This window comes from Phyllobates terribilis, unplaced genomic scaffold, assembly GCF_046119375.1.
Source record: "Phyllobates terribilis strain yellow unplaced genomic scaffold, ASM4611937v1 Scaffold_1__5_contigs__length_1240528914, whole genome shotgun sequence".
Taxonomy (NCBI): domain Eukaryota; kingdom Metazoa; phylum Chordata; class Amphibia; order Anura; family Dendrobatidae; genus Phyllobates; species Phyllobates terribilis.
In genome coordinates this window covers 1203452065-1203477448 of record NW_027362761.1, presented here as the reverse complement: position 1 = coordinate 1203477448, position 25384 = coordinate 1203452065, and the positions used below count along the sequence as shown (strand labels likewise).

Sequence of the window (25384 nt, the reverse complement as noted above, 5' to 3'; positions counted from 1 at the left end):
TGGAAAGCGAAATGGCACCATAGTATGCAAATCTTTTCATGGCAAAGCTTGACTGACATTTTGTCCACTTGTCCCATCAGGCCTCTGGCCTATTACCTTGACACTAACAACATTTTAGGGCTGGAGTTTGAGAAACAACTGAGGATGTTTCAAGAACACTTTAATTAGTTTTTAAACATAACAATCACTTAATCACTTAATCCTGTACTGAAATTGCCTTTTTGGACACCACCATAAAGATGCAGAATAAAATAGAGATGTCCCTGTACCAGAAGCCAATTGACCATCCAACATAGCTTAAATTGGACAGTTATCATTCAAAACACATAAAAATCTGTTGTTCACAGTCAATCTATCAGATAGTATTGGATATGTCCCAACAGTACATAAAGAGACAAACACCAATTAGGCATCAGAAAGACCTTTCTGATTCAGGGCTACCATCCAAGAACAATTGAAAACCAGATTGCAAGAGCCACCAGAATATCAAGGAATCATCTGCTACATTACAAAACCAAAGAAGAAAGCAACCGGGTGCCTCTAGAAGTCGCCTATAAACCAAACCTGGAGGTGTTCAGAGGAGCCGCACAGAAATGACAACTTTTATTACAAAAAGATTCATGATTAAAATCTATATATCCAGATCCCCAATTTCTGTGTTTTAGGAAGCCCCAAATCTAAGAAGCATTATTGTCAGAAGCTGCCTGTCATCTCAAACAACAGCAGGCACCAGAATAAACATTTACAGCCATTATAAAAATATGGATATCATTTCATATTTATTTATTTTTTGAAAAATCCTTTATAGATTAAAGCTAATTGTACTATAACTTTCAACACAGTGAAAAAGTGTACACCTACATATAAGTCATAGCTAGGACACAAATCCTCCTCTTTGGACATATACATGGCCTATCATATACTATGGATGTGTTTAGAATATGCACTTTATTGAGAAAAGCATTAGGAAACAGCTCTTAATCTGTCAATAGGATCAACTCTTCTTAGCCGTCTAAATGAACAAGTAGGTCATATGAAGCTAAATAAAATGTCACTTCTATATCTGTGATTTGATGTCTTATTCCAGAGATATCAATGTTTTTATTATATGTAAATGAGCTGTTTCAGCCTATGGTACAGACACTGATCTGCATGATAATCTGCCTCCAGAGGTAATTTTAAATTACATTTAACATCCCCATTAATGATCCCCTCTCCCCATCTGCTTCTCATCTACTTTCTCTAACCTCCTTATTCGGCCTCTCACAGTTTACTAACTCTGCTACGCATGAAGACGGGAATACTCTAAACCTGATCTTCTACCATCTCTGCTCGTTGCATGACTTTACTAACTCCCCTCTCCATCTCTCGGACCACAACCTTCTTTCCTTCTCTGTCAAGAACTGTCTCCTCACCCGGGACACCCCCACTTACCACACTTATAGGAATACACGTACCATTAATACCCAGCAGTTTATGGACAATCTACATACATCTTTAGCTCCCATCTCCTCCCTCTCCTGTCCAGACTTAGCATTGTCACATTACGATAATACACTGAAGAGTGCCCTAGATGAAGCAGCACCTTCTACATGCAGAAAAACCTGACACAGACAATGGCAGCCCTGGCACACGATGCAAACACCTTTTCTTCAGCGTTGCTCAAGGTGTGCTGAGCGTCAGTGGAGAAAATCAATTTTAGTAGAAGACTTCATCCACTATCAATTCATTCTCAAAGCCTATAACTCTGCCCTTCATCTTGCCAAACAATCCTACTTCATCACCCTCATCTCTTCACTATCCAACAATCCAAAACAGCTTTTTGGAACCTTAAACTTCCTCCTGAAACCTAAAACACAGGTCCCCATCACCAACCTCAGCGGTGAGGATCTGGCCACTTTTTTCGTAGAAAAAATCAACCATATCCATCAGGACATCTCAGCCCAATCTCTTCAGTGCCTGGATCCCCTTCCCTGCGGCATATCAAGCTCACTTGCCTTCTTTGAGCCTGTCACAGAAGAAGAAGTTACCCAGCTCCTCGCTTCCTCTCGGCCTTCAACCTGCAACAGTGACCCCATTCCATCACATCTCCTGCAGTCTCTCTCACCGGTGGCAACCACTCACCTGACTAAAATATTTACCCTCTCTCTTTCTTCAGGTACCTTTCCCTCCTCATTTAAACATGCCATCATAACCCCTTTACTTAAAAAGCCATCCCTCGACCAGAACTGCACTGCTACCTAAAAAACGGTCTCAAATCTTCCATTCATCTCTAAACTCCTGGAACGCTTGGTCCACTGCCATCTGATCTGCTATCTCTCAGATAACTCTCTCCTCGACCTTCTACAATCTGGTTTCTGCTCTTTACACTCCACTGAAACTGCCCTCACTAAAGCCTCTAATAATCTACTAACAGCTAAATCCAAAGGTCATAAGGTCATTGCTCCCTGCTGATTCTCCTGGATCTCTCTGTCGCATTTGACACTGTTGATCACCATGTCCTCCTCACTATGCTCCGCTCTATAGGCCACAAGGACACTGTTCTCTCCTGGTTCTCCTCCTACCTCCCTGACCGCTCCTTCACTGTATCTTTTGCTGGCTCCTCTTCCTCTTCTTGTCCCCTTACTGTTGGGATTCTACAGGGCTCAGTCTTAGGTCCCCTTCTCTTCTCTCTATACACTACCCCTATTGGACAAACAATCAGCAGATTTGGGTTCCAGTACTATCTCTATGCTAACAACACCCAATTATACACTTTTTCCCCTGACATCACCCCTACCCTAATACAAAATACAAAGGATTGTCTGTCTGCTATCTCTAACATCATGTCCTCCCTCTATCTTAAATAGTGTTCAGCCACCCCCGTAGTGTTCGAGTTCGGTTCGGTTCGTCGAACACCCGTGTGTTCGCCGAACTGTTCGTCGAACTGTTCGTCGAACACGTTCGAACACCGTTAAAACCAATGGCAGGCAAACAAAAACACATAGAAACACATAGAAAACACCTTCAAAGGTGTCCAAAAGCTGACAAACTGCTCAGAAGACATAACTAACACATGGAAAAGTGACAAGTACATATAGTCATGCGAAAATAAAAGAGGTGGAGGAGTAAAAGGAGGGGGAGACACAGATATAGGCATGTCATGCCCTTCTAAAATCCAAAAAGTGAGAAGCCGACACGGCCAGTCCGCTCCTGCCCGTGCCACCTCCGTGTCGCCGGGTTTGTGCCAGAGCCGCGGTGAACCCTGACGGCCAGCCCCCCTCTCCCAATACTGGTGCCTGTCCGCTGGTGGGTCGAGCGAGCCCCCCTGTGGTGGAGGCAGCTCTAAGCTTTTTAATTTAAATTGTCTCTCTAATTTGAATGAATACACTTTAAATCCATTTACAAGGATCTATTGGAGGGCAAGTCTCATGCCAGCAGCCGCGGTAATTCCAGCTCCAGTAGCGTCCACTAAAGCTGCTGCTGTTAAAAAGCTTTTATAAGGATCGAGCTCGGCTGTCCACCGCAAGGTATCCTACTGCCAGTCCCAGCCCCTATGCCTTGGGGTGCCTCCTGATGCTCTTCACTAAGTATCCCATGGTCCCGAAGCATTTCCTTTGAAAAAATTAAGTGTCTAAACTACAGGTGGTGTAGCTTGCTTAACAGCCGGGATAATCCGCTGACTAGCAGACACTGCTACTAGGCACAAAGTATTTCCTGGGCTAGATGCAGTTAAAAATTTGTAATTAGATACTCTCGTTGGATGCTGAGAAAGCATTCCATAGAGTCTCCTGGCACGCCATATATGATTCTCTTAAAAAGCTTGGGGTAGGGGTCTAGGGGACCCTTTTATAGCCAAAATCACGGCCCTGTATCGCAATACATCACCTAGGCTGAAGATAAATGGAACTGTAGCACCCTGAGGGCTCGGTTGCTACAGACGTTTTGCACCTCACCCAGAGGTGTGATATCTCACTCTCAGGTAAGGATGGAGTGTGGATCAGGACCCGACACCTGCATGCATTACACCACATTGCCGTGGGGCAGGGCGACCAATATGCCCCTGAGATGGGCACGACAGTCCCTGTCCCTGGCTGGAGTGGGGGGAGGGAACACTGAGGAAGGGGAACCCTGTAGTGCAGGAGCAGGGAGGAAGAAGTTCCTGGGTGCATTGAGAAGGGAGTATAAAAGGTGGGCACCATCTTAGTTCAGTGCAGAGAAGTCTGAGCAGAAGTGGCAGGGAGCAGGGGCTCTGCATGAGCTCTGCTCCGGAGGCGGGCCTAGTAACAGAGGCCCAGGCCTGGAAGAGGGAGAAGGAAGGAAGAGGAGCGGAGAAGGCTCCAGGAATGAGGAATGAAGGGATCCCAGGGGTGCAGACGGGCGAGTCGCCACCGCACGCCCGAATCCACCTGCGTGGAGGGGTCAGACCAAAGGGGGAGACCGGTCCCCGAACTAGTGGAGGCAGGAAACGACCCTCAGCTAGAAAGCGGAGGCTCTGACATTTTATGTGGCGCAGCCCCTCGCTACACCCGCTAGGAAGGCACCACATAGGGTCAGGGAAACTGGCGCCAAGTTTACCAAGAGGAGGCCCGAGGCAGCCGGACAGAAGTGTTGGTAAGAAAGGCCAGACAAAGGACACACAAAGGGGGTCCTGTGAAGTGCTCCAAAGTTATCTGGGAGTTGTCTGAGCCCCTCACCTGGTGAGCACAGTACGACGTGGGCAGCCGTTACCTGCAGACGTGGTCTGGATAATAAGAACTGTGAGTAAAGGCCCTGGACTGCATCACTGACTCCATGTCATTACTGCTGCTGCCCTGCACCATCACCCCCATCCTCCGCATACACTGCCCTGAGGCTATACTCCTCCCGTGGGGAGTTATGCTACGCTCTGCTGCACCCACAACACCAGCCTCAGCGGTCTGCCCTGTAGCAGCGGTTCACTCTGACTGCAATCCACGGGTGGCGTAGTCGGACATTTAAACATCAAAACCACATAAATAGTTCCGCCACTGGTTTGACCGCCCTAAGCCACGGAACCGGGTCGCCGCCACGAAGACTACAACCACCAGCATCCACCAAAAAGGGTCCGGCTCCGGGTGTCCCAAGGCCCAGGGGGTGCGTCAGAACATTTTCATCACCTTTCACAATCACCAATGGGACAAGGCAGGGATGTCCTCTGTCCCCTCTCTTATACATGCTAGTAACGGAGCACCTGCTCTCATCAATTCGCCATAACCCCAATATTAGGTGGATTGAGGTGGGAGGCACCGAGTACAAGTGCTCTCTATTTGCTGATGATGTCCTAGTATATATCACTCAATCACATATATCTATCCCTGCTGTTATGGCTGAAATAGATCACTTTGTTACATGGTAAAATTTTAAAATCAATGCAGCGAAGTCTGAGGCCCTCGATGTCTCCCTCCCCAAATCCATATAGGATTCCATCCAGTCCAACTTTCCCTTTGCCTGGCCCTCACAGGGTATCAAATACTTAGGAATTCCTATTCATAGAGACCTCTCCCATCTATGTTATCTTAATTTTGGGCCCTTTATTGAACAATTCCATACAGACCACGGTTGGCAAGTTAGAACTGTAAGATTCACTACGTGAACCACTGGTGTTTTGTGGAAAAGCACATGTACACTGCGTTCCAAATTATTATGCAAAAAGTGTTTAGGAGTGATAAGGGAAGAATTTGTTTGTTTGTCAGTAGTGTTGAGCCACCCCCGTAGTGTTCGAGTTCGGTTCGGTTCGTCGAACACCCGTGTGTTCGCCGAACTGTTCGTCGAACTGTTCGTCGAACACCTTCGAACACCGTTAAAACCAATGGCAGGCAAACAAAAACACATAGAAACACATAGAAAACACCTTCAAAGGTGTCCAAAAGCTGACAAACTGCTCAGAAGACATAACTAACACATGGGAAAGTGACAAGTACATATAGTCATGCGAAAATAAAAGAGGTGGAGGAGTAAAAGGAGGGGGAGACACAGATATAGGCATGTCATGCCCTTCTAAAATCCAAAAAGTGAGAAGCCGACACGGCCAGTCCGCTCCTGCCCGTGCCACCTCCGTGACGCCGGGTTTGTGCCAGAGCCGCGGTGAACCCTGACGGCCAGCCCCCCTCTCCCAATACTGGTGCCTGTCCGCTGGTGGGTCGAGCGAGCCCCCCTGTGGTGGAGGCAGCTCTAAGCTTTTTAATTTAAATTGTCTCTCTAATTTGAATGAATACACTTTAAATCCATTTACAAGGATCTATTGGAGGGCAAGTCTCATGCCAGCAGCCGCGGTAATTCCAGCTCCAGTAGCGTCGACTAAAGCTGCTGCAGTTAAAAACCTTTTATAAGGATCGAGCTCGGCTGTCCACCACAAGGCATCCTACTGCCAGTCCCAGCCCCTATGCCTTGGGGTGCCTCCTGATGCTCTTCACTAAGTATCCCATGGTCCCGAAGCATTTCCTTTGAAAAAATTAAGTGTCTAAACTACAGGTGGTGCAGCTTGCTTAACAGCCGGGATAATCTGCTCACTAGCAGACACTGCTACTAGGCACAAAGTATTTCCTGGGCTAGATGCAGTTAAAAATTTGTAATTAGATACTCTCGTTGGATGCTGAGAAAGCATTCCATAGAGTCTCCTGGCACGCCATATATGATTCTCTTAAAAAGCTTGGGGTAGGGGTCTAGGGGACCCTTTTATAGCCAAAATCACGGCCCTGTATCGCAATACGTCACCTAGGCTGAAGATAAATGGAACTGTAGCACCCTGAGGGCTCGGTTGCTACAGACGTATTGCACCTCACCCAGAGGTGTGATATCTCACTCTCAGGTAAGGATGGAGTGTGGATCAGGACCCGACACCTGCATGCATTACACCACATTGCCGTGGGGCAGGGCGACCAATATGCCCCTGAGATGGGCACGACAGTCCCTGTCCCTGGCTGGAGTGGGGGGAGGGAACACTGAGGAAGGGGAACCCTGTAGTGCAGGAGCAGGGAGGAAGCAGTTCCTGGGTGCATTGAGAAGGGAGTATAAAAAGTGGGCACCATCTTAGTTCAGTGCAGAGAAGTCTGAGCAGAAGTGGCAGGGAGCAGGGGCTCTGCATGAGCTCTGCTCCGGAGGCGGGCCTAGTAACAGAGGCCCAGGCCTGGAAGAGGGAGAAGGAAGGAAGAGGAGCGGAGAAGGCTCCAGGAACGAGGAATGAAGGGATCCCAGGGGTGCGGACGGGCGAGTCGCCACCGCACGCCCGAATCCACCTGCGTGGAGGGGTCAGGCCAAAGGGGGAGACCGGTCCCCGAACTAGTGGAGGCAGGAAACGACCCTCAGCTAGAAACCGGAGGCTCTGACATTTTATGTGACGCAGCCCCTCGCTACACCCGCTAGGAAGGCACCACATAGGGTCAGGGAAACTGGCGCCAAGTTTACCAAGAGGAGGCCCGAGGCAGCCGGACAGAAGTGTTGGTAAGAAAGGCCAGACAAAGGACACACAAAGGGGGTCCTGTGAAGTGCTCCAAAGTTATCTGGGAGTTGTCTGAGCCCCTCACCTGGTGAGCACAGTACGACGTGGGCAGCCGTTACCTGCAGACGTGGTCTGGATAATAAGAACTGTGAGTAAAGGCCCTGAACTGCATCACTGACTCCGTGTCGTTACTGCTGCTGCCCTGCACCATCACCCCCATCCTCCGCATACACTGCCCTGAGGCTATACTCCTCCCGTGGGGAGTTATGCTACGCTCTGCTGCACCCACAACACCAGCCTCAGTGGTCTGCCCTGTAGCGGCGGTTCACTCTGACCGCAATCCACGGGTGGCGTAGTCGGACATTTAAACATGAAAACCACATAAATAGTTCCGCCACTGGTTTGACCGCCCTGAGCCACGGAACTGGGTCGCCGCCACGAAGACTACAACCACCAGCATCCACCATAAAGGGTCCGGCTCCGGGTGTCCCAAGGCCCAGGGGGTGCGTCAGAACATTTTCATCACCTTTCACAATCACCAATGGGACAAGGCAGTGATGTCCTCTGTCCCCTCTCTTATACATCCTAGTGACGGAGCACCTGCTCTCATCAATTCGCCATAACCCCAATATTAGGTGGATTGAGGTGGGAGGCACCGAGTACAAGTGCTCTCTATTTGCTGATGATGCCCTAGTATATATCACTCAATCACATATATCCATCCATGCTGTTATGGCTGAAATAGATCACTTTGTTACATGGTAAAATTTTAAAATCAATGCAGCGAAGTCTGAGGCCCTCGATGTCTCCCTCCCCAAATCCATATAGGATTCCATCCAGTCCAACTTTCCCTTTGCCTGGCCCTCACAGGGTATCAAATACTTAGGAATTCGTATTCATAGAGACCTCTCTCATCTATGTTATCTTAATTTTGGGCCCTTTATTGAACAACTCCATACAGACCACTGTTGGCAAGTTAGAACTGTAAGATTCAGTATGTGAACCACTGGTGTTTTGTGGAAAAGCACATGTACACTGCGTTCCAAATTATTATACAAAAAGTGTTTAGGAGTGATAAGGGAAGAATTTGTTTGTTTGTCAGTTAAACTCATTGATGGTGATGTGTGTCAGGGCTCTTTATATCACTGTAAGCAATTGCAGACACCTGTGCTAATTAGTTTGGCAGGTGTGTCCAATGAAAGGCAAGACTACTTAAGAAGGCTCTCTCACATTATTAAGCAGCCTACATTTTCTGCCAAAATGGGAAAGAAAAAGGATGTGTCGGCTGCTGAGAAGCAACAAATTGTGGAGTGTTTAGGTCAAGGCATGACTACAATCAACATTGTGCGATGATCAGGATGAAGTGTCTTGGCAATCAAGAAGTATGTAGCTGATTCACAGTACACACGTGTGCGTGCTGATAAGGGCAAATTGAGGACTCTTTCCTACAGGCAATTACGTCAGGTTGAAAGAGCAGCGGCAAAAAAGCCTTGTCATAGCAGCAGACAAGTTTTTGAAGCTGCTTGTGCCTCCAACGTCCCCCGAACAACAAGATGCAGGGTCCTTCAGAGGTTTGCAGCTGTGCATGCGCCATCCTGTCGACCGCCTCTATCCACTTCACACAAGCAGAAACGGCTCCAGTGGGCCAAACATTACATGAAGACTGATTTCAAAACTGTTTTGTTCACGGATGAGTGCCGTGCAGCGCTCGATGGTCCAGATGGATGGAGTGGAGGATGGCTGGTTGATGGACACCCCACGCAAACACGGCTACAGCGCCAACAAGGAGGAGGTGGAGTAATGTTTTGGGCTGGAATCATGGGGAGAGAGATTGTCGGCCCCTTTAGGATCCCTGAAGGCGCTAAAGATGAACTCCATAATGTATGTGGATTTTCTCAAACAGCACTTCCTGCCATGGTTCAAGAAGAAGAACCGTGTATTTCACAGCAAGATCATTTTTCTGCATGATAATGCACCATCTCATGCTGCACATAAAACATCTGCATCTCTGGCTGATATGGGCATAAAAGGGGACAAACTTAGGGTGTGACCCCCATGCTCCCGACCTCTACCCCATTCAGAACCTTTGGAGCATCATTAAAAGGAGTGTCTATGATGGCGGGAGGCAGTTCACATCTAAGCAACAGCTCTGGGAGGGTATTCTGTCCTCATGCAAAACAATTGAAGCAGAAACCATCCAAAACCTGACAAATTCAATGGACGAGAGAGTTCAGAAGCTCCTTTCGAACAAGGGGTCCTATGTGAAAATGTAACATCACCTAGAATAAAGTTTTGAGTTGAAAACTGTTTGATTTCAGTTTCTAACAACCTGCTAATGCTTATAATTTCAAAAATGACCATTTTTTTGGTCTTTATTAAAATGAAAAGGTTGATCGAAAAGTTTGGGGGATCTAAGAGTGTGGCAACCCAGTAGTCATGATTACTTCGAATTCTGAAAATATGAGGGTCATGCTGCAGGTAGTGCAGCAAGAAGGCACTTATGTGCCTTGCGCATCTCGGAGCCCCAAAATTTTTTTCCGGGCTAGATGCAGCTAAAAATTATTTTTAATTTTAAATCTGGTGAAGCTTTAGTATAGATGGCCTAATAGGATCAGTGCTGCACACTGCTACAAAGCCCAAATTATTTTCCAGTCAAGATACAGATAAACATGATTAGTAATTTGAAAGCTTAAAACGGTTGGTAGAGTGATTTTAACCAATCATCAAGCTTTTACTCTCCCCAGGATGACACAGGGGTAGAAAAGTCGTTTCGGATCCATGATTTGTTCATCTTTATGATCGTGAGTCTGTCTACATTATCAGTGGAGAGCCGCGTGCGCTTATCTGTCAGCACACCACCAGCAGCGCTGAACACACGTTCAGACAGAACGCTGGCTGCGGGGCATGACAAGATCTCCAAGGCGTAAGTGGCTAGCTCCGGCCATTTATCCAGATTGGAAGCCCAAAAAGAGCAAGGGTCCAGTGACACAGTCGTGGCTTCAATGTTTACTTGGAGATACTCCTGTACCATCGTCTCTAGGCGTTGACTATGTGTCAGACTTCTTGTCTCCTGTGGCCTTGCAAAGGATGGGCTAAAAAAGTGGTGAAATGATTCCGCAAAATTGATGTTACCAGCAGATACTGTGGTTCTGTTACGGTTTGAGTGCTGAACACTTGACGGTCCCACGGTTGGCAAGTTGGAACTGTGAGATTCACTACGTGCACCACTGGTATTTTGTGGAAAAGCACATGTAAGATTCTGCAACAGTCTCTGCTGATACTCCTGCATGCGTGCATCCCTTTCTATGGCAGGAATAATTTCTGCAAATTTACTTTTGTACCGGGGATCTAACAGTGTGGCAACCCAGTAGTCAGGATTATTTCTAATTCTCACAATTCGGGGTCATGTTGCAGGTAGTGCAGCAAGAAGGCACTCATGTGTGTTGCGCATCCAGGAGCACCAAGTCCCTGTTGTGTTGGTGGCGAGGTAACAATCATGCTTCCTTCCTCTGTCCTCTCCCCCCAACCTCGCACAACAGAAATGTGATCAAGGTCTCCCTCATCTGATGAGTCTTCCATCAGTTCGTCCTCCACTTCTTCCTGGGCTCCTGCACCTTCCTCACTAGTTTGGCTGCTACCATGCGCCCTGGTAAAACCATCTCCCCCACCCTCACATGCCTGCCGCCTTGGTGCTGCCGACCGTCTGGACCTTGCAGATGTTAGACCTTCCGCATACAACTCCTCCTCCTCTACTTCCTCCACCTCCTCTTGTGCCACCACCTGACTCCGAATTCTGTTTAACATGTGCTCCAGCATGTAAATCACCGGAATAGTCATGCTGATAATGGCATCGTCAGCACTAAACATCTTCGTCGCCATTTCAAAACTGTGCAGAAGGGTGCATAGGTCCCTGATCTGAGACCACTCCTCCAGCGTGATTTGCCCCACCTCTGAATCTCGTTGGCCCAGGCTATACGTCAGAACGTATTGCACCAGGGCTTGTCGGTGCTGCCACAGTCGCTGCAACATGTGCAGAGTTGAATTCCACCGGGTAGGCACATCGCATTTTAGCCGGTGAAGTGGCAGGCCCAACGACTTCTGTAGAGATGTAAGTCGCTGAGCTGCGGGATGCGAACGGCGGAAGTGAGCACACAGCGACCGTGCCCTCTGCAGAAGGCCATCTAGTCTGGGATAGTGGGCTAAAAATTGCTGGACAACCAGGTTCAACACGTGAGCCATACAAGGCACGTGTGTGACATTTCCCCGGCGAAGGGCCGCACCCAGGTTTGCAGCATTGTCGCACACGGCCTTCCCTGGTTTCAGGTCCAGTGGAGACAACCATTCATGAAATTGGTTCTCCAGAGCTGACCACAACTCCTCAGCTGTGTGACTCACATTTCCCAGACATTTCAATGTAAAAACCGCCTGATGACGTTGAGCCCTACTGCCAGCATAGTAAGGAGGTGTGCAGGATCCCTTCTGCGCAGTTAGAAAGCTTGTGGCATGACCAGACAGGCTTTGGGTGCAGGTGGAAGACCGAGAGGAGGTTGAGGAGGCAGAAGCAGTGGAGGAACTTTGACATAAAGAGGATTGACGCACAACTCGTGGGGACGGCAAGACTTGGACAGCAGCCCCTTGTCCTGCTGTCACCATAGTTACCCAGTGCCCAGTCAGCGACATGTAACGCCCCTGTCCATGCCTACTCGTCCAAGTGTCTGTGGTGAAATGCACCCTGTCACACACAGAGTTTCTCAAAGAAGCGGTGATGTTGTGTGCGACATGCTGGTGGAGCGCAGGCACACCTTTCTTTGAGAAGTAGTGCCGACTGGGCATCTGGTACTGGGGCACTGCGACGGACATAAGGTCTCGAAAATCCTCTGTGTCCACCAGGCGGAAAGGCAGCATTTCTGTAGCCAAGAGCTTGCAGATGGTGAAATTCAACCTCTTAGCTTTCTCATGGCTAGGAGGAAATGGTCTTTTACTTGTCCACATCTGAGGGACCGAGGGCTGGCTATTGTGCTTAGACGGGGTTGATAAGGGTGTCCCCGGCAAACTGCCGGTCTGTGAGGAAGATGCAGGCGGACATGTTAGGTTGCCTTGATCCAAAGGTGGTGCTATCGATGTCGGACAGCGCTCAACACCAGCTGGTGTTACCACCTCCAAAGAAAATGATGACCTGCCAATCACGCTGGCTGTTGCGGGTAAAGAGGTGGCAGGTCTGCGCCCCAAAACAGGTGTGACTGCTGTCCCCCCAGTCACAGAGGAAGAATAGGCCGCGGATGCACAAGATATGGCAGACGGTGGTTGGCCCGGCCGGCTAGGCCGCATTGTAGCACACTGAGCTTCCCACTGCAACTTATGCTTCATGTCCATGTGCCGGTTCATGCATGAAGTACTCAAACTATGTATTTTTTGGCCTCTACTTAGCTTTTGCTGACAAATGTTACAGATAACACGAGTTGGGTCATCTTTATCGATCTGAAAAAATGCCCAGGCTATGCAAGGCTTAGCACCCATGCGACCTGAAGAGCCACCACGACTTGTGGTGAGAGGCAGAGTTGTGTTTGAGGATGCAGTTGTTGATGTGCTTCCAGTACTACGTCTCTGTCCAGGAAGGCGAAACCTGACCTCGTCGTCACTAGCATCTTCCTCCACCTCCTCTGCTGACCTCATCTCTTGGCTGACTGTGGGTTGACAGTAAGTGGGATCTCCGACCTCATCATCATCACCCTGTGCGTTATCACACCCGTCGTCCTCAGAGCCAACCTGTTCCTGCCCTGACAAAAAACTAAAGTTGTCGCTCCAATCAGGTATTTGAGTCTTATCATCGTCTTCCTCATTGTCTCCACCAACAGGAGTTACAGTTTGGGAATGAGGGTCTACATTATGGTCAGAACCTTCTGCGTCTGGTCCTGGATCCGACTCATAAAGATTCTGGGCATCAGTGCAGATCATTTCCTCGTCTGGATTCACAGAAGCGCTGGAGTCGACCTCTGATTCCCAGGCTATAGTATGAGTAAACAGCTCTGCAGACTCAACCATCTGTTCTACCTCATACTCAGACGGGCAGCTGGAGATTTGGGAGCTGTGAGGAAGCAAGTGCGATTTGGGTGACACCTTTGAGGACTGGAGTATTTGTGATGTTGAAGTTGATGTGGAGGAGAGCCCACTTAAAGGAGCACTTGATATCCGTTGAAGCACCTGCTGTTTTTGTGCCTCATCTGGAATTTGTAGCGATTGGCGTGGCCGTAAGAAAGGGATCTTATCACATTGTCCGCTAAAAGAAATAGACATTTTAGTTTGGCTGGAAGATGGTCTTTCTTCTGCAGATGTTACTGTTGCTTTAACACCTACCCCACGGACACAACCTTTTTTCCCCTTCCCAACACGCCTATTCCCCTTTCCACCAGCAGCAGGCCTTTTTCCACTCATTTTGGTGGTTAACTAATTCACAACTCTGGAGTTGTTTGCACAAAAAAACAATGGATGGTAACCGAGCAGAGCTGAGTGGCCAAACTGTGGTATTAGGCCAAAACTATTGGCTGGGTTAGATGCAGAAAAAAATTATTTTGAATTTGCAACCTGATGGAGGTCAGTATAGATGGACTAATACAAATAGTCCCACACACTGCTAGAAGCCCAAATACTTTTTCAGAGGTACTGTAGATGCAGATAAAAATTATTTTTAATTTGCAACCTGATGGAGGTCAGTATAGATGGACTAATAGACCAAGTCCCACACACTGCTAGAAGCCCAAATATTTTTTCAGAGCTAGATGCAGAAAAAAATTATTTTTAATTTGCAACCTGATGGAGGTCAGTATAGATGGACTAATAGACCAAGTCCCACACACCGCTAGAAGCCCAAATATTTTTTCAGAGCTAGATGCAGAAAAAAATTATTTTTAATTTGCAACCTGATGGAGGTCAGTATAGATGGACTAATAGACCACGTCCCACACACTGCTAGAAGCCCAAATATTTTTTCAGAGCTAGATGCAGAAAAAAATTATTTTTAATTTGCAACCTGATGGAGGTCAGTATAGATGGACTAATAGACCAAGTCCCACACACCGCTAGAAGCCCAACTATTTTTTCAGAGCTAGATGCAGAAAAAAATTATATTCAATTTGCAACCTGCTGGAGGTCAGTATAGAAGGACTAATAGAACAAGTCCCACACACTGCTAGAAGCCCAAATATTTTTTCAGAGCTAAATGAAGAAAAAAATTATTTTTAATTTGCAACCTGCTGGAGGTCAGTATAGATGGACTAATAGACCAAGTCCCACACACTGCTAGAAGCCCAAATATTTTTTCAGAGCTAGATGCAGAAAAAAATTATTTTTAATTTGCAACCTGATGGAGGTCAGTATAGATGGACTAATAGACCAAGTCCCACACACCGCTAGAAGCCCAACTATTTTTTCAGAGCTAGATGCAGAAAAAAATTATATTCAATTTGCAACCTGCTGGAGGTCAGTATAGATGGACTAATAGACCAAGTCCCACACACTGCTAGAAGCCCAAATATTTTTTCAAAGCTAGATGCAGAAAAAAATTATATTCAGTTTGCAACCTGATGGAGGTCAGTATAGATGGACTAATAGAATGATGCTATGCCCAAAAGATTTTACTTCACTAGGTGCAGTAAAAAAATTGGTATTCTATACACAGGTGTTATATCTTGCAACACAGATAGGCTACTCCACTGACTAACACACTCTGCAATAGGCCAAAAAGGATTAGCTTTGCTAGATTCAGCCAAATGCTGTGAAAAAAACTTGCACAGCACTGGCACAGACCTGCCTGGCAAAAACTGATAGGAACTCATGTAACCTAGTCCTGAAAAGGACTCCAATTACAATTAGTCTTTACTCCCACAACCTATCTATTTAAGAGCACAGACCTCCCTGATAAAAGTCGTAGGAAATGCTGTAACCTAGTCCTTAAAAGGACTGCAATCACAACTATTCCCTACTCCCAAGCTATCTGTATATTTGTGCGAAAATTGGCTTGAAATTAACAAGGTATAGCGCACACAGCAACAGCGGTGCCGTCTAACACGCAGCTGCAGCAGTGAGAAAATGGTGGCGACGGGGAAAATGGCTTGGTCTTATAGGGCAAGGACATGTGACATACACTGCCAATGACACATGCCCTTGCTTGTGTGAAAAAAAGCACTTCGCTCCGTGTGTGCGCTGCTGATAGGCTGACAGATTGCACCTCCCCACTGCAAATGCGGGAAAGAGAAAAAAAAATGGAGATCTTCATTGTTCCTGCAGAGATCCATCCCCTGCCCCTCCCCCCACCCCGCTGTACACTCAAACTGCGTATTAACATTAATTTTCATCATTACTGAGAAAAAATCCAGTTATGATTTTGGTGCACGAACAGTTATCGAACATAACCTCGAACAGCCGAATTTTTCTCAAATTGTTCGTGTTCGCCGAACGGCTCGAACACCGCCCAAAACAGCTCGAATTTGAGATTGGCGAACAGTTCGAGTAGAACAACGCTCATCTCTATTTGTCAGTTAAACTCATTGATGGTGATGTGTGTCAGGGCTCTTTATATCACTGTATGCAATTGCAGACACCTGTGCTAATTAGTTTGGCAGGTGTGTCCAATGAAAGGCAAGACTACTTAAGAAAGCTCTCTCACATTATTAAGCAGCCTACATTTTCTGCCAAAATGGGAAAGAAAAAGGATGTGTCGGCTGCTGAGAAGCAACAAATTGTGGAGTGTTTAGGTCAAGGCATGACTACAATCAACATTGTGCGATGATCAGGATGAAGTGTCTTGGCAATCAAGAAGTATGTAGCTGATTCACAGTACACACGTGTGCGTGCTGATAAGTGCAAATTGAGGACTCTTTCCTACAGGCAATTACGTCAGGTTAAAAGAGCAGCGGCAAAAAAGCCTTGTCATAGCAGCAGACAAGTTTTTGAAGCTGCTGGTGCCTCCAACGTCCCCCGAACAACAAGATGCAGGGTCCTTCAGAGGTTTGCAGCTATGCATACGCCATCCTGTCGACCTCCTCTATCCACTTCACACAAGCAGAAACGGCTCCAGTGGGCCAAACATTACATGAAGACTGATTTCAAAACTGTTTTGTTCACGGATGAGTGCCGTGCAGCGCTCGATGGTCCAGATGGATGGAGTGGAGGATGGCTGGTTGATGGACACCCCACGCAAACACGGCTACAGCGCCAACAAGGAGGAGGTGGAGTAATGTTTTGGGCTGGATTCATGGGGAGAGAGATTGTCGGCCTCTTTAGGATCCCTGAAGGCGCTAAAGATGAACTCCATAATGTATGTGGATTTTCTCAAACAGCACTTCCTGCCATGGTTCAAGAAGAAGAACCGTGTATTTCACAGCAAGATCATTTTTCTGCATGATAATGCACCATCTCATGCTGCACATAAAACATCTGCATCTCTGGCTGATATGGGCATAAAAGGGGACAAACTTATGGTGTGACCCCCATGCTCCCCTGACCTCTACCCCATTCAGAACCTTTGGAGCATCATTAAAAGGAGTGTCTATGATGGCGGGAGGCAGTTCACATCTAAGCAACAGCTCTGGGAGGGTATTCTGTCCTCATGCAAAACAATTGAAGCAGAAACCACCCAAAACCTGACAAATTCAATGGACGAGAGAGTTCAGAAGCTCCTTTCGAACAAGGGGTCCTATGTGAAAATGTAACATCACCTACAATAAAGTTTTGAGTTGAAAACTGTTTGATTTCAGTTTCTAACAACCTGCTAATGCTTATAATTTCAAAAATGACCATTTTTTGGGTCTTTATTAAAATGAAAAGGTTGATCGAAAAGTTTGGGAGATCTAAGAGTGTGGCAACCCAGTAGTCATGATTACTTCGAATTCTGACAATATGAGGGTCATGCTGCAGGTAGTGCAGCAAGAAGGCACTTATGTGTCTTGCGCATCTCGGAGCCCCAAAATTATTTTCCGGGCTAGATGCAGCTAAAAATTATTTTTAATTTTAAATCTGGTGGAGCTTATTATAGATGGCCTAATAGGATCAGTGCTGCACACTGCTACAAAGCCCAAATTATTTTCCAGTCAAGATACAGATAAACATGATTAGTAATTTGAAAGCTTAAAACGGTTGGTAGGGTGATTTTAACCAATCATCAAGGTTTTACTCTCGCCAGGATGACACAGGGGTAGAAAAGTCGTTTCGGATCCATCATTTGTTCATCTTTATGAACGTGAGTCTGTCTACATTATCAGTGGAGAGCCGCGTGCGCTTATCTGTCAGCACACCACCAGCAGCGCTGAACACACGTCCAGACAGAACGCTGGCTGCGGGGCATGACAAGATCTCCAAGGCGTAAGTGGCTAGCTCCAGCCATTTATCCAGATTGGAAGCACAAAAAGAGCAAGGGTCCAGTGACATAGTCGTGGCTTCAATGTTTACTTGGAGATACTCCTGTACCATCGTCTCTAGGCGTTGACTATGTGTCAGACTTCTTGTCTCCTGTGGCCTTGCAAAGGATGGGCTAAAAAAGTGGTGAAATGATTCCGCAAAATTGATGTTACCAGCAGATACTGTGGTTCTGTTACGGTTTGAGTGCTGAACACTTGACGGTCCCACGGTTGGCATGTTGGAACTGTGAGATTCACAAAGTGCACCACTGGTATTTTGTGGAAAAGCACATGTAAGATTCTGCAACAGTCTCTGCTGATACTCCTGCATGCGTGCATCCCTTTCTATGGCAGGAATAATTTCTGCAAATTTACTTTTGTACCGGGGATCTAACAGTGTGGCAACCCAGTAGTCAGGATTATTTCTAATTCTCACAATTCGAGGGTCATGTTGCAGGTAGTGCAGCAAGAAGGCACTGATGTGTGTTGCGCATCCAGGAGCACCAAGTCCCTGTTGTGTTGGTGGCGAGGTAACAATCATGCTTCCTTCCTCTGTCCTCTCCCCCCAACCTCGCACAACAGAAATGTGATCAAGGTCTCCCTCATCTGATGAGTCTTCCATCAGTTCGTCCTCCACTTCTTCCTGGGCTCCTGCACCTTCCTCACTAGTTTGGCTGCTACCATGCGCCCTGGTAAAACCATCTCCCCCACCCTCACATGCCTGCCGCCTTGGTGCTGCCGACCGTCTGGACCTTGCAGATGTTAGCCCTTCCGCATACAACTCCTCCTCCTCTACTTCCTCCACCTCCTCTTGTGCCACCACCTGACTCCGAATTCTGTTTAACATGTGCTCCAGCATGTAAATCACCGGAATAGTCATGCTGATAATGGCATCGTCAGCACTAAACATCTTCGTCGCCATTTCAAAACTGTGCAGAAGGGTGCATAGGTCCCTGATCTGAGACCACTCCTCCAGCGTGATTTGCCCCACCTCTGAATCTCGTTGGCCCAGGCTATACGTCAGAACGTATTGCACCAGGGCTTGTCGGTGCTGCCACAGTCGCTGCAACATGTGCAGAGTTGAATTCCACCGGGTAGGCACATCGCATTTTAGCCGGTGAAGTGGCAGGCCCAACGACTTCTGTAGAGATGTAAGTCGCTGAGCTGCGGGATGTGAACAGCGGAAGTGAGCACACAGCGACCGTGCCCTCTGCAGAAGGCCATCTAGTCTGGGATAGTGTGCTAAAAAATGCTGGACAATCAGGTTCAACACGTGAGCCATACAAGGCACGTGTGTGGCATTGCCCCGGCGAAGGGCCGCACCCAGGTTTGCAGCATTGTCGCACACGGCCTTCCCTGGTTTCAGGTCCAGTGGAGACAACCATTCATGAAATTGGTTCTCCAGAGCTGACCACAACTCCTCAGCTGTGTGACTCACATTTCCCAGACATTTCAAAGTAAAAACCGCCTGATGACGTTGAGCCCTACTGCCAGCATAGTAAGGAGGTGTGCAGGATCCCTTCTGCGCAGTTAGAAAGCTTGTGGCATGACCAGACAGGCTTTGGGTGCAGGTGGAAGACCGAGAGGAGGTTGAGGAGGCAGAAGCAGTGGAGGAACTTTGACATAAAGAGGATTGACGCACAACTCGTGGGGACGGCAAGACTTGGACAGCAGCCCCTTGTCCTGCTGTCACCATAGTTACCCAGTGCCCAGTCAGCGACATGTAACGCCCCTGTCCATGCCTACTCGTTCAAGTGTCTGTGGTGAAATGCACCCTGTCACACACAAAGTTTCTCAAAGAAGCGGTGATGTTGTGTGCGACATGCTGGTGGAGCGCAGGCACACCTTTCTTTGAGAAGTAGTGCCGACTGGGCATCTGGTACTGGGGCACTGCGACGGACATAAGGTCTCGAAAATCCTCTGTGTCCACCAGGCGGAAAGGCAGCATTTCTGTAGCCAAGAGCTTGCAGATGGTGAAATTCAACCTCTTAGCTTTCTCATGGCTAGGAGGAAATGGTCTTTTACTTGTCCACATCTGAGCGACCGAGGGCTGGCTATTGTGCTTAGACGGGGTTGATAAGGGTGTCCCCGGCAAACTGCCGGTCTGTGAGGAAGATGCAGGCGGACATGTTAGGTTGCCTTGATCCAAAGGTGGTGCTATCGATGTCGGACAGCGCTCAACACCAGCTGGTGTTACCACCTCCAAAGAAAATGATGACCTGCCAATCACGCTGGCTGTTGCGGGTAAAGAGGTGGCAGGTCTGCGCCCCAAAACAGGTGTGACTGCTGTCCCCCCAGTCACAGAGGATGAAGAGGCCGCGGATGCACAAGATATGGCAGACGGTGGTTGGCCCGGCCGGCTAGGCCGCATTGTAGCACACTGAGCTTCCCAACTTATGCTTCATGTCCATGTGCCGGTTCATGCATGAAGTACTCAAACTATGTATTTTTTGGCCTCTACTTAGCTTTTGCTGACAAATGTTACAGATAACACGAGTTGGGTCATCTTTATCGATCTGAAAAAATGCCCAGGCTATGCAAGGCTTAGCACCCATGCGACCTGAAGAGCCACCAAGACTTGTGGTGAGAGGCAGAGTTGTGTTTGAGGATGCAGTTGTTGACGTGCTTCCAGTACTACGTATCTGTCCAGGAAGGCGCAACCTGACCTCGTCGTCACTAGCATCTTCCTCCACCTCCTCTGCTGACCTCATCTCTTGGCTGACTGTGGGTTGACAGTAAGTGGGATCTCCAACCTCATCATCATCACCCTGTGTGTTATCACACCCGTCGTCCTCAGAGCCAACCTGTTCCTGCCCTGACAAAAAACTAAAGTTGTCGCTCCAATCAGGTATTTGAGTCTTATCATCGTCTTCCTCATTGTCTCCACCAACAGGAGTTACAGTTTGGGAATGAGGGTCTACATTATGGTCAGAACCTTCTGCGTCTGGTCCTGGATCCGACTCATAAAGATTCTGGGCATCAGTGCAGATCATTTCCTCGTCTGGATTCACAGAAGCGCTGGAGTCGACCTCTGATTCCCAGGCTATAGTATGAGTAAACAGCTCTGCAGACTCAACCATCTGTTCTACCTCATACTCAGACGGGCAGCTGGAGATTTGGGAGCTGTGAGGAAGCAAGTGCGATTTGGGTGACACCTTTGAGGACTGGAGTATTTGTGATGTTGAAGTTGATGTGGAGGAGAGCCCACTTAAAGGAGCACTTGATATCCGTTGAAGCACCTGCTGTTTTTGTGCCTCATCTGGAATTTGTAGCGATTGGCGTGGCCGTAAGAAAGGGATCTTATCACATTGTCCGCTAAAAGAAGTAGACATTTTAGTTTGGCTGGAAGATGGTCTTTCTTCTGCAGATGTTACTGTTGCTTTAACACCTACCCCACGGACACAACCTTTTTTCCCCTTCCCAACACGCCTATTCCCCTTTCCACCAGCAGCAGGCCTTTTTCCACTCATTTTGGTGGTTAACTAATTCACAACTCTGGAGTTGCTTGCACAAAAAAACAATGGATGGTAACCGAGCAGAGCTGAGTGGCCAAACTGTGGTATTAGGCCAAAACTATTGGCTGGGTTAGATGCAGAAAAAAATTATATTCAATTTGCAACCTGATGGAGGTCAGTATAGATGGACTAATACAACAAGTCCCACACACAGCTAGAAGCCCAAATATTTTTTCAGAGGTACTGTAGATGCAGATAAAAATTATTTTGAATTTGCAACCTGATGGAGGTCAGTATAGATGGACTAATAGAGAAAGTCCGACACACTGCTAGAAGGCCAAATATTTTTTCAGAGCTAGATGCAGAAAAAAATTATATTCAGTTTGCAACCTGATGGAGGTCTGTATAGATGGATTAATAGAACAAGACCCACACACAGCTAGAAGCCCAATATTTTTTCAGAGGTAGATGCAGAAAAAAATATATTCAGTTTGCAACCTGATGGAGGTCAGTATAGATGGACTAATACAACAAGTCCCACACACAGCTAGAAGCCCAAATATTTTTTCAGAGGTACTGTAGATGCAGATAAAAATTATTTTGAATTTGCAACCTGATGGAGGTCAGTATAGATGGACTAATAGAGAAAGTCCGACACACTGCTAGAAGGCCAAATATTTTTTCAGAGGTACTGTAGATGCAGATAAAAATTATTTTTAATTTGCAACCTGATGGAGGTCAGTATAGATGGACTAATAGAGAAAGTCCGACACACTACTAGAAGGCCAAATATTTTTTCAGAGCTAGATGCAGAAAAAAATTATATTCAGTTTGCAACCTGATGGAGGTCAGTATAGATGGACTAATACAACAAGTCCCACACACAGCTAGAAGCCCAATATTTTTTCAGAGGTAGATGCAGAAAAAAATATATTCAGTTTGCAACCTGATGGAGGTCAGTATAGATGGACTAATACAACAAGTCCCACACACAGCTAGAAGCCCAATATTTTTTCAGAGGTAGATGCAGAAAAAAATATATTCAGTTTGCAACCTGATGGAGGTTAGTATAGATGGACTAATACAACAAGTCCCACACACAGCTAGAAGCCCAATATTTTTTCAGAGGTAGATGCAGAAAAAAATATATTCAGTTTGCAACCTGATGGAGGTCAGTATAGATGGACTAATACAACAAGTCCCACACACAGCTAGAAGCCCAAATATTTTTTCAGAGGTACTGTAGATGCAGATAAAAATTATTTGAAATTTGCAACCTGATGGAGGTCAGTATAGATGGACTAATAGAGAAAGTCCGACACACTGCTAGAAGGCCAAATATTTTTTCAGAGCTAGAGGCAGAAAAAAATTATATTCAGTTTGCAACCTGATGGAGGTCTGTATAGATGGATTAATAGAACAAGACCCACACACAGCTAGAAGCCCAATATTTTTTCAGAGGTAGATGCAGAAAAAAATATATTCAGTTTGCAACCTGATGGAGGTCAGTATAGATGGACTAATACAACAAGTCCCACACACAGCTAGAAGCCCAAATATTTTTTCAGAGGTACTGTAGATGCAGATAAAAATTATTTTGAATTTGCAACCTGATGGAGGTCAGTATAGATGGACTAATAGAGAAAGTCCGACACACTGCTAGAAGGCCAAATATTTTTTCAGAGGTACTGTAGATGCAGATAAAAATTATTTTTAATTTGCAACCTGATGGAGGTCAGTATAGATGGACTAATAGAGAAAGTCCGACACACTACTAGAAGGCCAAATATTTTTTCAGAGCTAGATGCAGAAAAAAATTATATTCAGTTTGCAACCTGATGGAGGTCAGTATAGATGGACTAATACAACAAGTCCCACACACAGCTAGAAGCCCAATATTTTTTCAGAGGTAGATGCAGAAAAAAATATATTCAGTTTGCAACCTGATGGAGGTCAGTATAGATGGACTAATAGACCAAGTCTCACACACAGCTAGAAGCCCAATATTTTTTCAGAGCTAGATGCAGAAAAAAATTAGATTCAGTTTGCAACCTGATGGAGGTCAGTATAGATGGACTAATAGAATGATGCTATGCCCAAAAGATTTTACTTCACTAGGTGCAGTAAAAAAATTGGTATTCTATACACAGGTGGTATATCTTGCAACACAGATAGGCTACTCCACTGACTAACACACTCTGCAATAGGCCAAAAAGGATTAGCTTTGCTAGATTCAGCCAAATGCTGTGAAAAAAACTTGCACAGCACTGGCACAGACCTGCCTGGCAAAAACTGATAGGAACTGATGTAACCTAGTCCTGAAAAGGACTCCAATTACAATTAGTCTTTACTCCCACAACCTATCTATTTAAGAGCACAGACCTGCCTGATAAAAGTCATAGGAAATGCTGTAACCTAGTCCTTAAAAGGACTGCAATCACAACTATTCCGTACTCCCAAGCTATCTGTATATTTGTGCGAAAATTGGCTTGAAATTAACAAGGTATAGCGCACACAGCAACAGCGGTGCCGTCTAACACGCAGCTGCAGCAGTGAGAAAATGGTGGCGACGGGGAAAATGGCTTGGTCTTATAGGGCAAGGACATGTGACATACACTGCCAATGACACATGCCCTTGCTTGTGTGAAAAAAAGCACTTCGCTCCGTGTGTGCGCTGCTGATAGGCTGACAGATTGCACCTCCCCACTGTAAATGCGGGAAAGAGAAAATAAAATGGAGATCTTCATTGTTCCTGCAGAGATCCATGCCCTGCCCCTCCCCCCACCCCGCTGTACAATCAAACTGCGTATTAACATTAATTTTCATCATTACTGAGAAAAAATCCAGTTATGATTTTGGTGCACGAACAGTTATTGAACATAACCTCGAACAGCCGAATTTTTCTCAAATTGTTCGTGTTCGCCGAACGGCTCGAACACCGCCCAAAACAGCTCGAATTTGAGATTGGCGAACAGTTCGAGTAGAACAACGCTCATCTCTAATCTTAAACTGAATCTCTCCAAAACTGAACTTCTTGCGTTTCTTCTCTCTACTAACCCAACTCTAACTAACATTGAAAATACTTTGGAGGGTTCAACCATAACTTCCAAGCAGCACGCCCACTGCCTTGGGGTTATATTCAACACTGAACTTTCCTTTACTCCCTATATCCTATCATTCACCCGCTCTTGTTACCTGCATCTTAAAAACATCTTCAGAATCTGACCTTTTCTCACCTTTGAAACTGCAAAAACTCTTACTGTCGCTCTTATTCACTCTCGTCTTGACTACTGCAACTTTCTTCTGATTGGTCTCCCTCTTACCAAACTTTCTCCTCTCCAATCCGTCCTGAATGTGGCAGCCAGGGTCGTATTTCTCTCCAGCCATTTAATCGATGCCTTCAACTTGTGCCAGTCATAACACTGGTTACCCATTCGCTACAGGGTCCAATATAAACTCATCGCTCTCACCCACAAAGCTCTCCACAGTTCTGCACCACCTTATAGCTACTCTTTCACCTCTGTCTATTGCCCAACATGTGCCCTGCTTTCTACAAATGACCTAAGAATAACATGCCCCATAATTCGAACCTTGCACCTCCGTCTCCAAGACTTCTCTCGTGCTGCGCCAGTTCTCTGGAATGCTCTACCCCAGACGATCTGACTGATGCCGTGCTACCACGTCTTCAAGTGCGCTTTAAAAACCTATCTCTTTAAACAAGCCTGCCACCTGAATTCTTGTAAACTAAACTTTCCCCTGTTCCCTCCTTCTAAATATTATTCAGAATCTGAGCACTACTAGTCATCCGTCTCCACTCCCTCCATGCACACGATAACTGCACTCGATACTTGATAATTGCTCTTAAACAAAGGGGCTGATGACCAGATCATGCAGCCTTAAATGAAAATCCCTATTTATTATAATTGCTAGACATGAAATAACAAGCACTTTTCACATATTGTGTTCCCCCATTTCCTTGTAGATTATAAGCTTGAAAGCAGTGACCTCACTCCTAATGTAACTGTTTAAACTGTCTTACCAAGTATTGAATTTATTGTCTGTTCATGTTCCCACTTAATTGTAAAGAGCTGTGGAAAATA

General features: G+C 46.4%; 1 protein-coding gene across 1 annotated transcript in view; it reads left to right on the top strand.

Annotated features, from left to right (window-relative positions):
* The window catches only part of LOC141220709 (vomeronasal type-2 receptor 26-like), a 170805-nt gene that overhangs the window by 85269 nt on the left and 60152 nt on the right, over positions 1-25384 (top strand). The gene's annotated exons all lie outside the window — the stretch shown is intronic.